The sequence below is a fragment of the Pituophis catenifer genome, unplaced genomic scaffold (assembly GCF_029215685.1).
Source record: "Pituophis catenifer annectens isolate HBS135680 unplaced genomic scaffold, rPitCat1.0.hap2 SCAF_5, whole genome shotgun sequence".
NCBI lineage: Eukaryota > Metazoa > Chordata > Lepidosauria > Squamata > Colubridae > Pituophis > Pituophis catenifer.
Genome location: NW_027256885.1, coordinates 90,823,744 through 90,837,199, shown reverse-complemented (window position 1 = coordinate 90,837,199; position 13,456 = coordinate 90,823,744).

Sequence of the window (13,456 nt, the reverse complement as noted above, 5' to 3'; positions counted from 1 at the left end):
TAGGTGGCATCTCCCCCCTGCACGATTGGCAAGGATGTTTCCCAATACCAATCAGAACTGTTGGAAGTGTAAAATACAGAAGGGGACCTATTATCACATGTGGTGGTCATGCCCCAAAGTCAAAAAATTTTGGAAAACAATTCAAAGTCAATTGGAAGAAATTACCGCCCAAAAAGTACCCCTCAGACCAGAAACTTACCTATTAGGTATATTGACAAAGGACTATAAAAAAGAGACACAATACTTGATAACACACATCCTAACTGCAGCTAGAATTGTTTTCGCACAAATGTGGAAATTGGAAAACACGCCACCAGAAGAAAAAATAATACAAAAAACAATGGAATGTGCAGAAATGGATAAACTGACCAAAGAAATACAGGGAAAAGAAGACACAGACTTTTATTTAATTTGGCAAGAATGGTACAAATGGTTAGATAAAAAAGACACGAAATAAGAGAATACCACCCAATGATACAAAAATAAGAAAATAAAATGAAATATCATTATATAAACATTGACACAAGATGAAAGATAATATATATAGATATATTGATATATAATTACCGAAGTAACTCTATTTTCAAAGTTCAAGCTTTATGACTTGATTTTATTGTATAGTTAGTTTATGTTTAGTTATGTTTAGTTTGTTTAAATGTTTACGTCTGTATGTGTATGTTTGTTTACAATAAAAAAATTTAAAAAAAAAAAAGAAAGCAAATTTTCCATATCATAAACTTCAGACAAACAAAAGGCATCCGTTTTTGTGATGTTTGCAAGCTGCACCCGTAAGTTTTGTTTCATGCGTTGTTCAAGTGAATGTTTGAGTGGTATGACAGCTGCTGTTGCCAAAGTACAGTTATTAACAATCAAGCACAAACAAATTATGGCTACGGAATTGGCAGTTAAAACTGCAAAAATGGCAGCGCACAAATTCTCGGGTGTTTGTTCTACTTGTTGCTGCTGCAGTACTGCCTGCGCTTCACATCTTCACATCTCCCCATGTCACTGGACGACTGGCACGACGGGATCGGATTGGTCGCTGCATCATCTGTATAGTCACCCCTGCCATCTCTGGAACCGGATTCAGGGGTTGGTGCCATGACATCCTTGGCTGGGCGAACACAACGTGCCGGAATCCACAAAGGTCATGTAGGTATAAACACAGCAGCATAGCCACGCCCCCAAGTAATTAAAGGGACCGGTCCTAACCATGTTTTGTCTGGTAATGCTCTATAATATACCAGAGGAGGTGGCAAGCTTGTTTTCTGTTGAAAGTGCCTCTGATAAGCGGTCAAATTAGAAATTGAAAAATTCAATTGATTTAAGGTAAATAATACTTTTGTAACCTGCTGTGTTACCCATGACAAATTAGATACCCGAGAGCCCTCTTTTTTTGTTTGTGAAAGCAGTCCTTAAAGGACCTATTAGCACGCTCCACAATGGCTTGACCTGTTGAATTATAGGGAAGACCATGAGTAACAACAATATTCCAGGTTGTACAAAATTGCAAAAAAGCCTGTGAAGAATAGGCAGGCCCATTATCTGTTTTTAAATAAGAGGGCTTGCCCAGAGCTGTAATGGCCGAAAAAAGATGAGAAATAACATGATTAGCTGTTTCCCCTCGTTGAGGCGTAGCCCAAATTGCTCCAGAATAGGTATCAATAGATAAATGAATATATTTCCAAGGAGCGAAAGAGGGAACATGGGTAACATCCATTTGCCATAATTGATTAGAGGTGAGACCATGGGGATTAACTCCCATGTCCCCTGAGGGGGATGCCCCAGAACATTGGGGACAGGATGAAACAATTTGCTTGGCTTGATCTAATGCAGTGTTTCCCAAACTTGACCCTTTGAAGATGTATGGACTTCAACTCCCAGAATTCCTCAACCAGGCATACTGGTTGGGGAATTCTGGGAATTGAAGTCCATGCATCTTAAAATAGCCAAGTTTGGGAAACACTGATCTAATGGAATGTGGCAACTGGAAGGACAAACTAACCCCTCCAGAGGTAATAATAATAAACAAAATTTTAGAATGCGCAGAAATGGCAAAATTAACAAGTGATCTTAACAATGAAGTGAACTCAAAATTCAATGCAGTATGGGAAAGGTGGTACAAATGGTGGAATAATAGAATGAGATTGTAAGGTTATGTCTATTTTCAATAATGGTAGATTTGAATGTATTTGATATGTATATAATGTATATAATGTAAATATGTAATTACACGACACCTCAGATGTTAACAGAGATTTGATGTTTTTTAAAATTTTAAAATCAATAAAGTATATTTAAAAAAAAAAGATAAATGAATATATTTCCAAGGAGCCAAAGAGGGAACATGGGTAACATCCATTTGCCATAATTGATTAGAGGTGAGACCACGGGGATTAACTCCCGTGTCCCCTGAGGGGGATGCCCCAGAACATTGGGGACAGGATGAAACAATTTGCTTGGCTTGATCTAATGGAATGTGGCAAGCTTGTGCCAGCCCCCTGGCATTTTGATGGAAAAAAGAATGACTAAAAAATGGATCTGTAAACAAAGTAGGTAAAACATGAACAGCAGCATCAGCGTGACTGTTGCCTTCAGAAAGAGGCCCAGGAAGGGATGAATGACTGCGTATGTGAGAGACAAAATATAAATGCTTCCGGTCTTGTAGTAATTGCTGTAAAGTGAGAAATAAAGCCATAAGATTGGAGTCAATCCTGGCTGTGATATAAGCACCTGGAAGATTAAAAATAAGTTGACACACATACTGAGAGTCAGAGATCAGATTAAAAGGCTGTTGAGAAAAAGTGTGGAAAGCTAAGATAGCAGCAGACAATTCTGAGCATTGAGATGAAGACTGCACTGCAGTGTAGGATACTTTCCAGATATCATCATGAGGATCCTTGTAAGCAATCGCTCCTCTCGTTCATCCTCCATCAGAAAAAACAGTAAGAGCTTGCGATAATGCAGAGGGAGAAAGCAGTGGACGGACAGGAAAGGAGGAAGTCATTAAACAAGTAAGCCGAGGATCTTTAGGCAAATGATATGAAATACAACCCACATAGTCAGTTAATGCACACTGAAGAGATAAATTATTCTGAAAATAAAAGTGAAAGTCAGATTTTGAAATAGAAAGAACAATATTTATTAAATCAGTCCCATTTCTACGACAAGCTCAAGTTCGCCCCAAGATTATAAATTCAGCAATGGCTTGAATTAAGGGCAAAACATTTTGAGATGGTGTATGAGGCAAATAAAGCCATTCAATACAATATACTTTTTTGCTGTTCTAAAACAGCCAATACTCCCGTGGGCAGCTTGCTAGTAGGGAATATTAAAAGAGATAACTGACAATCTCTATGAGGAATATGATCCACAAACTGAGTACTCAAGATGTTATTAATTTTCTCAACTGTAGCAAATACTACAGACAGAACTATAATTAAATCTCCAGGCTTTTTTCCTTTAGTCAATAAATCAAATAATGGACTAAGTAAATGTGTAGGCAGAGAAAAATATGGGCAGACCCAATTAATAGTACCCAGCAATTGTTGCAAATTTACTAAGGAAATAACTTTGGGTAAATTTAAATGAGGAAAAGCCGGAGCAGAAAAAGACTGCGACATTTTATGTCCTAAATACAGATAAGGAGCATGCAGCTGTATTTTTTCCAGGGCAATTTGCAATCCATAGACACATAAATCATTTTGTATTTCAGAAAGCCAGTTAGATTGTATTTTTGGTGCTCCAATTAAAATATCATCCATATAATGATATACCAAAGCCAATGGATGACGTTTGTGAAAAGGGGCTAATGCCTCAGCAACATAAAATTGATAAATTTATTTTATTTATTTATTTTATTTAAATTTGTATACCGCCCTTCTCCTGGTGGACTCAGGGTGGTGCACAGCCAAGTAAAAAACATCCAATACAAAATTTAAAAATTTAAAAGAATTATACCCTTTGGCTGAAAATTAAGAACCTTACGACTAAAACCCATTAAACAATTAAAAAATCTAATATCTCAAAAACGGGGGGGGAGGGGTGTGGTTCACTATTCAACATTCCCTATGGTAAAACCGTCCAGTGATAGCGTTTATTGGGTTCTGAATGGTTCACCGCAGGCACTGTAAATGCAAACTTTTCTTGATCAGAAGGACATAGAGGAATGGAAAAGAAACAATCCTTTAAGTCAATTACCATCACCTTATGATCTTGAGGAATCAAATTAGGATTAGGCATCCCACACTACAAGGGGCCCATAGGTTGAATACATGCATTCACAGCACAAAGATCATGTAATAAACGCCACTTGCCACTTTTCTTTTTTATCACAAATAGAGGGGTATTCCATGGACTAGCGGACGGCACAATGTGACCAGCAAGCAGCTGATCCTTTACTAACTGATGGAAAGCCATTAATTTTTCATGTGACATGGGCCATTGATCAATCCACACCGGCTCTTTAACCATCCAAGTTAATGGGAGGGCAGTAATCTCAGTCCTCCAAAGTGATGGTGGCCCCCAATTTACTAAGCAGGTTGCGCCCCCAAAGGCTGACATGAATATCTAATATAAAAGGATGGACCTGAATGACCAAATCTGAATCAGGCAAGTGAGCTGAAAGAAATTGCACACTTTGGCATACAGTTTGACGAGCCCCCACACCCCACACACTTGGACAGGGCTCAGTTGGCCAGGTGGCAGGCCACTGTTTAGCAGAGATCACTGAGACATCTGCTCCAGTGTCCAAAATCCCCTCAAAGGGCTTACCCTGCAACACAATGATCTGACGTGGTCGTTGGAATGTGATGGCAGCTATGATAGAACTGGCAGGGTTAGTTGAACCAAAGCCGCCTTTCCCTCTCTCCATTTGTGCTTCCCCTGCCAGAACAAAATAAGGCAAATGCAGGAGTTGAGCAGGGCTAGTATAAATGGGCAAAGTTTGGGGCAAATTGGTCCACAATTGAACATAGATAATCCCAGTGTAGTCCGAATCTATTACTCCAGGAATGACAAAAATACCCATGCTTGACCGTGGAAGGACAAGCCCTACATATTTTTCTGGTAGAGGGCCTGATAATTGAGATGGAATTACTTGAACCTCCCCAGGAAATTTAAATTTCACTTCCTCCTGCAATATCAAATCAATACCAGCACTACCATTTGTCGCTGCAGGAGCATTTTCTATTGTTGATTTGTTGTCTCTGTTTGGACTGGGGCCAGAGACCGGCCCGATCGCCCGTTTCCCGAACTCGATCGACATTCACTTGCCCAATGATAACCTTTCTGACACTTTGGGCATTTTGTTTTCGGCTTTGATCCCTGATGGGACGAAGGGCGAGATGTTGCAGACATGCCTCCCACTGGATTTTGACACTCTCTTTTAAAATGACCAGGTTTTCCACAATTATAACACTTCCCTTGAGGCTTCTTGCCTTGTGATAAAGCTACCGCTAACAAATTAGTTTGATAAGAAGATGTTCCTATATCTTGACACACTTTAATCATATCTGCCAAATCAGGATCTTTTCCCAGACCAACAATTGCCCTTCGGCATTCAGAGGTGGCGTTGTCTTTTGCCAGCCTCATCAACAACTCATTTTGAGCTTTGGGATTATCTGTCTGTCACCTTAAAGCACCCTGTAATCTGTTAATAAAATCAGGATACGGTTCATTAGCCTTTTGCCTGATGTTAGAGAAGGCTTGTTGAGGCTTGCCAGAAACAGGCACTTTTCCGAAGGCTCGATAAGCACATTCAGAAGAAACTTGTGTAGTTGCAGCCAGTAAAACAATCTGAGCATCAACTGGGGCAAAGGGGCCAGACCCATATAATTGATCAGGAATAAATGCTCCCCCAGAGTGGAGGGCACGCATAGCACACTGATGTTTAAACTCACTATCCCAAACTACATATTGTGCTGGAGTAAGCAACATGCGAAAAGTAGTTTTCCAATCTTCAGGTACTAGGATATGGTTTCTCATTAAGGCTTCTAACATTCCCTGCATATAGGTACTTCCCAACCCCATATCTCTAATTCCTTTTCTAAATTCTGTTAAAACTGCATATGACAAAGGGCGATATTCCACTATTTGAGCCCCATTCTGATCTAATTGGCCCGTAACATGCACTGGACAAACAGAAAGCATATCAGCAATTTCTTCTATATCTCCCCCCCCCCTTTGTCTAACTGTTCCTCTAAAATTTGCCAATGGGGGTGTACAGTGGCCGTGGGGATGCAATAGAACTAGCTCCTTCAGAAGGAGCTGATGGTTCAATTGAAGATGGTTTTGGGGTGACAATTTTAACTTGATCATAATCAGGTGGAGGGCTTGTAGTTAATTGTTGCCCTGCCAAAGCATCAGAGCCATATTTTTCTATTGCTTGACTGCATTGATACCATCGATGTAATATTTGCACTGGAGCCTGAGGTTCAAGATGTAAAGCATGCCCTATCTTTGTCCAATCTCGCAAACGAAGCGTCCCCCATTCCGGATAAAAGGGACAATGTTTCCCTATCTGTACCACCAACTTCCTTATGTCAGTCTCAGACGTCGTCACGCCAGACTTGTGCAATAGGAATCTAAGTTCCCGCACATGAGCTTGCCGATGTTGAGATAGATTGCAACCCATAACTCACCACTAGGGGTCCCGTAGGATGAAGGTACCAGGGGTCTATACCAGACGATGATGAGTATGTTGGCTGTTGCTGCCCACGGAGGGTGTCCCTGCTTCGGGCGCCAGATGTAGAAATCAGGGTCCAGGCTTTTGCTCTGTGCGAAGATGTCTCTCCCTGCTTTCGCAGAGTCTTTATTTTTATAGTTTTTACAAGCAGAGAAAGGCAAGCCAGCAACAGTGCTCTAATTGGCAGATACTCCTCCCTGTTCTCCCACTCAGAAGGAAGGTGAGATAATACAGACCAGAGCCAGAATGAGATCATACAGGAAACAAGATACATGACACCAGAAGCAGAGGCAGTTTGCTGCACACGGCTCAATATCATGACCTTCAACCTCTACAAAAGCCTAAACTTGACTTCCAAAAGCAACTGAAACCATTCTTATTTATCCTGACATTTATTGGACAATTATATCAAAACCAGACTGCTTTTTCACATTCCTATTGTTTCTTTAGGGGGAAAAATAGAGTTTAGCATGTTTTATTATCATTTTAAGGTATCCCTCCGTCACAACTACATTTAAAGTAAGAATCACAGAAATAAAATTCCATTGTTCATAGGTATTATTAACCCATTCAGAATTTGACATCACTACTGTAATGTTTCATTACAGTTTGATCGAAAAAAACCACGTCTTTTTAAAATAATTGGAATCGTTGCTGAACTTACAATCATACATTTCCATAGAAGCATACTATGGTATGGGAAGGGGTATTATAAGCAATCAAGGAAAAGGAAACATGCATTTAGAAAAAAATCGATGGGCGATCAATCTTGCATCAAGCTGCTTAATGAACTTTAAGGATCTGCCTTCATTTTGGACGCAAAAACCTCTGATGTCAGATCAAAGCCCTATTTTGCAAGGAGGCTTTTGATGGGACTTGGATTTCTTTCTAAGCATCTAAAATGGGATTTGTTAGGATATGGTATATGCCTAACAGGTTGTCCAGGCAATATATGGACAATATATGTGTTCTATGACTTTAACATGAATATGTATTATATGACTTTAAGAAGTACTGCTGAGTCATTGTAATGCTGAGTCATTGTATCCTGATTGGATGAGCTCTGTTGTAACTGTATTTAAGAAGGGAGCTGAAATGTAGTCATTGATGATATGCTACCATCGTGTGCGGAGATGCTATCATCGTGGGTGGATATGCTACCAGCGTGATCTGTTACCAGCGTGAATGTGCTGCTATTTATTATCTACTGCTGTTTTTATGGTAAGAAGATTTTTGTATCACTGGACTGATTTGACTGGCAAAGACTTGGATTGATTAAAGACTATGAGATTGTTTTTCACTACAAAGTAAAAACTTTGATAAACCAGTTTGCCATTAGAGGTAGTGTTTATAGATTTGATTGGACCCAAAAAACCCAGCATAGGAGGAGCCTGCTATATCCTAAGCATAGTAGACCATTACTCTAGATACGGTTTCTGTTATCTAATGAAAACAAAATGTGAAACATTCCAGCATATAAATAACTGGCTGCGATTTGTAGAAAGGAAACAGAAGTTTAAAGTAATGTGCTTAGTAACTGATAATGGCACAGAATTCACTAACCAAAGGTTAGAGAAATTTTTGCAAGAGGCAGGAATACAGCATAAACGGTCTGCACCATATAGACCACAACACAACGCTTATGTTGAAAGAAGGGGTCAAACATTACAAGCCATGACTAGAACAATGTTGGCAGATGCTGGTTTGCCTGAAACCTTATGGGGTGAGGCTGTTATGTGTGCTAACCATGTACTAAATAACGTTGTACATTCATCTACGGGTGAAATACCATTTACATTATGGCATGGGAGGAAACCAAACCTTAGTTACTTGCACACATTTGGAGCCCCTGCTTGGGTACATATTCCATCTAATGTGAGGAGGAAGGAACAACAGAGAGCCAGAAAAATGTTTTTTGTTGGCTATGACTCAAATCATCGGTCCTTTAGATTTTGGGCACCAGGAACTACTAGTGTTTACTGTAGTGCAAATGCAAAATTTCTGGAGCACGAAGGATGGGAGAAACTTGAGCGTGCAGATTACAGACAGGATGACAATAATGTTAGTATTGAGCATCAAATGTTCAACGATACCCCTGATGAGGATATAGACAATGTAGGGTCTTCTATTAAGGATGAAGAACAGGATGTAGGTTTAGGGGAGGAAATTGAAATACCTGCAATGAGTCCTGTATTGCCTAGGAGATCTAATAGGGAAAGACATCCACCTGATAGGTAGAAAGCAACCGTAGTTCGTCAGGTTAACATAGAACCTTCCAATTATGAGGACATCAAGATGTATCCTGAAAAGGAGCAGAATGCTTGGAAGGAGGCAATGAGTAAAGAAATCAACTCATTAACTGAATTAGGAGTTTATGAAAATATTAAAATACCACCTGGAGAGAAATTGATTGGTTGTAGATGGGTGTATAAATTAAAGGTATAGATGGGACTGTAACCCATAAGGCTCGCCTTGTAGCTCAAGGTTTTGCTCAAACTGAAAAAGATTTTGATGAGGTATTTGCTCCGAGTTTAAGAGCTAGCACGTTAAGAACAATGCTAGTGTGGGCAGCAAAGAATAATTATATAATTAACCATATAGATGTGGAGACAGCATACTTGCATGCTCCATTACGACATACCATTTATATGAGAAAGCCATTAGGAGTTAAAACAAATAATCAAACTGATTGTTGGAAATTAAAAAGAAGCCTTTATGGTTTAAGACAATCAGGGTTTGAATGGAACCAATGTATAGTTAAAGAGCTTAATAATATTGGATTTCAGGAAGGTGTAGCAGACAAATGTCTCTTTAAAAGAGAGAATGATGGTGTAATGTCATTTTTGCTATTATTTACTGACGATATAGCAATAGTAACTAAAACTGATAAGGAAGCAATGGAGATTATTAGAAAGTTGCAAGATAAATTCAAGATCAGGAATTTAGGTCATATTAGACATTATTTGAGCCTTGCTATTGTTCAAACAGCTAGAGGATATAAACTGTCTCAGTCTAGCAAGATAAGTCAGATGTTGAAACGCTATAGTATGGAGCTATGTAAGCCAGCTAAAACGCCTATGGCACAGGATTTTCAACATGGAGAAATCCAAAGTCCTGGATTTAGTAAGGAGATCTATCAATCCCTAATAGGAAGTCTATCATATATCAGCAATTGGTCGAGACCTGATATTTCATATAGCGTAAACCAATTAGCAAGATATAATGCAGAGCCAACAGATCAGCATTGGCAGGCTGCAAAGCGGATAGTGAGATATTTAAAGATGACAATGCATTATGCATTATATTTAGAACCTAACCGTGATCTAATACTGAGTGCATATGCTGATGCCAGTTTCACTACTGATTTGACCACCAGAAAGTCTACATCAGGTATTGCGATAATGTTAGGTAACTGTTTAATCGGATGGAAATCAATATGGCAAAAACATATTAGTCTATCCACTATGGAAGCAGAATTCACCTGTTTGTCACTAGTATGTACTGATCTGATTTATTATAAACAACTAATGATGGACGTCGGTTTGAACGTAGATTATCCAATCATAATTTATGAAGATAACCAAGCTGCTATAAAAATGGCGACCAATTTAGCGATTAAGACAAGGTCTAAATATACTGATATTCGTTATTTAAATGTTCGTCAGAGTATTCAAAGCAATATGGTCCAGCTGGAATATTGTATGTCCGAAAATAATATTGCCGATAATTTCACCAAAGCGCAGGGTGCAGTCAAACATAAGATGTGTTGCGAAAGCTATGGCTTGAGAATACAAACTGGTATATATTGGCCTGTCCAAAGGAGAGAATGTTAGGATATGGTATATGCCTAACAGGTTGTCCAGGCAATATATGGACAATATATGTGTTCTATGACTTTAACATGAATATGTATTATATGACTTTAAGAAGTACTGCTGAGTCATTGTAATGCTGAGTCATTGTATCCTGATTGGATGAGCTCTGTTGTAACTGTATTTAAGAAGGGAGCTGAAATGTAGTCATTGATGATATGCTACCATCGTGTGCGGAGATGCTATCATCGTGGGTGGATATGCTACCAGCGTGATCTGTTACCAGCGTGAATGTGCTGCTATTTATTATCTACTGCTGTTTTTATGGTAAGAAGATTTTTGTATCACTGGACTGATTTGACTGGCAAAGACTTGGATTGATTAAAGACTATGAGATTGTTTTTCACTACAAAGTAAAAACTTTAACAAGCGTTTGCCTTGAGCAGAAGCAGTACACTCCGTCCCATATTTGGGTAGACCAGGTTGCCCTGATAAAAAACAGTTAAGCGTTTGTGTCCTGCGCGTACGCATCGCTCTCTCAAGTGTGGCAAACTCTAGAGCTGTGGGAAGGGGGGGGAATAGAATGGAAATTTTCACACACGCATTGGAACAAAAGGACGTTTGGAGAAGATACGCATGCGCAGTAAAACAAGGTAAATTCGGAACAGAAGTACTACGTAGGGTGTGGGAGGCACGTCACGTAAACTCATTTTTGATAAACACCTATTTGACATTGAACGAATTTTCCACAGATGCCTATTTTTTTTTTTTTTTTTTTGTATTACGATTAGAAACCTTAGAGAAGCAATCTCTCTTCTATTGGAACATGATTTTTGCCACACCAATGTTCAAGAGCTGGAGCCGCGCCTTCTTACAGTTTTCCTTATAAAGATATTCTTAAATGTCCAGGCTTTTTTGTTTTGGTCACTCGTAATAGTTTTAATCTCTAATTTTGTATGAAAACATAGGGAAATAAATAACATTTGAATTTAAAAAAAAAAAAGATTGTTGGGGAGACCGGACATAATCCGATAAAAAAAAGAGGGATAGCACATGTGCAATGCACCACCCAAGCCAGTTGCGCGTTTATGCCTTTTTTCTAACACTCAGGGTGGGATTAGATTCATCGCCCGAAACTGCGATCGATTGTGCTGGGCTCAACTTTTACAGTCTTGCTAGAGGGGAAAGTGGGGGCGGGGGGAGTGTTCGTGAGCGTGGATGTGTGGATGGGGCGGTGGAGTCGCCGAGTCCGTTTGTCTGTTTGGGGCTTAACGCCGCCCCTTGGAACTGGGGCCGTAGTGCGTCTGAGCATACACAGAATACCATTTCTCAAAAAGACAACGGGTGCCTTTAGCTTGGTGAAGCTCAACGCTCTTTTATTGGCCTAAGATTTAAATTAAATTAAAATGTAAATTTTAATCTGTTTTTAAATTATTGGGGTGTTTTAATTTGTCTGGGCCAAAATGGTTTAATTCGATTTTATCTGGTTTTTAAAAATTTTTATATTTATGTATTTTATTGTTTGGCTGTTCACCGCCCTGAGTCCTTCGGGAGTAGGGCGGTATACAAATCAAATAAACTAACTAACTAAACTAACTAACTAAATCCAAGGCATCTGATTTTTCCAAAGCAGTTAAATTACTTTGGTCCCATGAGTATTTCATGTACAACCCTGGACTTGAACGCAGGACTGGAGCTTTAAGGCTGCGCTTAACTCCTGTACCGAAATCCTTAACTTCGTTTGACACGTTCTCACGGTTAACATTTGGAGATTTGGAGTAGGTCTTCAGAAAAACATGGCTCCAGAGTCTCTTCTTGTTTTTCTTTTTTCCTTTTTGGAAGATATGAATGTGGTTTAGTATGACATGGATGTGAACACCTGTTTAGTTTGGCTACTGATTAATTTGTTCACTTCCATTAAGTTAACCATGAGGAAATACAGGTAGTCCTCGACGTACAACCACAATTGAGCTCAAAATTTCTGTGGCCAAGTGAGACATTTGTTAAGTGAATTTTGCCCTGTTTTACGACCTTTCTTGCCACAGTTGTTAAGTGAATCACAACAGTTAAGTCAGGGACATGGTTGTTGAATGAATTAGGCTTCCCCGTTGACTTTGCTTGTCAGAAGGTCGCAAAAGATGACCCCAGGATACTGCATCTGTCATAAATAGGAGTCAATTGCCAAGTATCTGAATTTTGATCACGTGACTATGGGGATGCTGCAATGGTCATAAGTGTGAAAAATAGTCATAAGTCACTTTTCAGTGCCTTTGTAACTTTGAACGGTCACTAAATGGACTGTTGTAAGTCGAGGACTACCTGCGTTTGTACCGGGGTGAAATGTAAAATTCGTTACTACCGGTTCTGTGGGCGTGGCTTCGTGGGGGGATGTAATGTGACTGGGTGGGTGCGGCCAACTTTTTTTTTTTTAAAATGTTTCAAAGCATTTTTTCTGCAAATGCAAAAAAATGCTTTGAAAAGGCTCTGCCGATCAGGCAACACAGCTGGGATCGTCAGAGAGACTTTTAAAGCATTTTTTTTCTGCAACCTCTTCCGGGGAGGTTGTAACAAATTTTACATTTCACCACTGCTTCCATCTCTGGAAAAATCACTGGAATCAAAACCATCTTTATATACTGCTTTTAATTCCACTGGTGGAAAGGCCTTTTAAAAAACCTTCTTAAAAAACTTCTCTTGGAGGCATAATTATATTATTAAAACCTAACCAAGTAAGTATGTTTTGTATGAGAAGTTGCTTTTTTAATATAGTTAATTCCAAAAGCTTATAGCAAAAGTCAATATTGCAAATTACTTGGGCCCTTAAACCCATTTCTGACTTTGTAGATCAAAATCATATTTAGCTTTTTACTGTTTATTTCAGAATTTTTATGTTCTTAACTTTGTACTTAATTTGTTTGTTTAGAGTTGAACAAAGCTGTCAGTTGTCCGGAGCATATGT